General features: G+C 46.2%; 1 non-coding gene across 1 annotated transcript; it reads left to right on the forward strand.

Moving 5' to 3' along the window:
* Positions 1-613: 613 nt before the first annotated feature.
* trnad-guc (transfer RNA aspartic acid (anticodon GUC)) lies at positions 614-685 on the forward strand. Its single transcript has one exon. It is a non-coding gene; the product is annotated as a tRNA-Asp (tRNA).
* The last annotated feature ends 1,319 nt before the right edge of the window (positions 686-2,004 follow it).

The following is a 2,004-nucleotide window of genomic DNA, read 5'->3' on the forward strand; positions in this document are numbered from 1 at the left end:
CTCTTATTAAATTTCCTCTTAACCGTCTGAGGAAAACAATCACAAAATCTCAACATAACTGAAGTTCCTTATCCCTCGGACCACTCTGCAAGACGTCAAACTGAGTGTCTCGCTCTGTATGTCTATATTTGTCTCCCTCTTTGTACCTGTCTCTCTCTGTATAGGATTCTGAGGGTGCTTGACAGGATAGATGCAGGGAGGATGTTTCCCCTCCTGGGGGAATCTACAACTAGGGGGCAAGGCTCCAGGATATCCGGTCGCCCATTTAAAACGGAGATGAGGAGGAATTTCTTCTCTCAGAATGTCGTGAATCTTTGGAATCCTCTACCCCAGAGAGCTGTGGAGGCGGAGTCACTGAATATATTCAAGGTGGAGATAGACATATATTTGAGCTGCAGTGGAGTCAAGGGTTATGGGGAGCGGGCAGGAAAGTGGCGTTGAGTAGAAGATCTGATCAGCCATGATCTTATTGAATGGCGGGGCAGGCTCGAGGGGCCGAATGGCCCACTCCTGCTCCTATTCCTTCTGTTCTTATTCTTATTTCTGTCCCTTCTGCCTCTGTCCCTCTGTTCACAGGTCGATTTTTGCTCTAACAGATTCGGCACCTTTCAGTTCCTCGTTAGTATAGTGGTGAGTATCCCCGCCTGTCACGCGGGAGACCGGGGTTCAATTCCCCGACGGGGAGAATTTTTAACATCCCCAATTTTAAACCTTTGGGCAGCTCCTTAAAAAGACCCTGGGAAAAGTTGAATAGAACAAAATGAACGAAAATAATTTTAAAATATGTACATGAGGAAATTTATAACAACTCCCTGCACCAGTTCCTCGTTAGTAGACTGTTCTCCTTCTGTTTGCCTGTTGTGTGGGGCACTGAGGAGGGAGAGAGAAAATGAGATAACAGCGGGAGAAAGCACGACTGCTCTTTCAAAGAGACAGCACAGGCACGATTGGCCGAATGGCCTCCCACCGTGCTGCCAGCCTCCATGAATGCATGACACTGAGATGGATATCTGAGACATACCCACACAAAGAGAGCACATACGGGTATTTTGTGTGTGTTTGCTGCTTTGTCTCAAGCACTGCATAACCATTTCCTCTACAATGTCGTGGATATTATCATGTTCAGTATTCAATTCCCCGACGGCTTCTCTCTGACTTTATGCCTCTGTCTCTGAGAAAAGCATAGAAGGAAATATATGCCAAATGGTCGCCTTCCCGCACTTGATGCTGTGGCTTAGTGAACATGTCCTTTGTGTTCTCGTCTAAAAGATGTCATCTTGTACGAAAAGTTTGCCTGGCGTGAAAGTGATTTGAATTTCAAAGCAGCAAAGAGGAATAACTGCGTTGCCCTGCTTCTTGGCAGGAAGTTTTTCGCAGCTTTTCTGCTGGACTAGTGGTTAGGATTCGGCGCGTTCACCACGGCTGCTCGGGTTCGTTTCCTGCCCAGAGAACAGTGCATTTTGGGGCTGTTTGAAATGCCACCAATCAAAACACCCGCGCGAAGCAATGCTTGCACCTCATCAACCTTTCAACTTTCCGCAGCGCTGCTGCTTCAACAGTCAGCAGCTTATCATTAGGCATTCTGTGAAATGGCTGTTCTTTCAAAGCCAGCCGGAAATTACATTGTGAACGAGACACTTTAAATGTTTACATGCCCACATTTAACTGTAGCTCACAGTATCAGAACAGTCACGGTTATTATCCGTATTCCATGTATTTTCTTGTCAACTGCATCTCCCGAACAAACTTAGCTGATCACAGCACGGCTATCAATCAACTCATTGCCAGTGTGAAAAATGCAATATTTGAGACTTATAAACGGTTGCAATCCTGGAATGAGAGAGTGCCTGGGCCGTGATAACTTATCCTGAGCAGTAAGATATTCATTAGTCCTGAGCCCTTGCTGCGTAAGACAATTCTCCCCATACTGATTCTTTTGCTGGTTATCTTCAATCGGTGTCCTCTGGTTGCCGTCACTCCTGCCACTGGAAAGCGTTTCTCCTT

This window comes from Somniosus microcephalus, unplaced genomic scaffold (assembly GCF_052327205.1).
Source record: "Somniosus microcephalus isolate GS21.2 unplaced genomic scaffold, FLI_Smic_1.0 unresolved_chr5, whole genome shotgun sequence".
In the NCBI taxonomy this organism is placed as follows: Eukaryota; Metazoa; Chordata; class Chondrichthyes; order Squaliformes; family Somniosidae; genus Somniosus; species Somniosus microcephalus.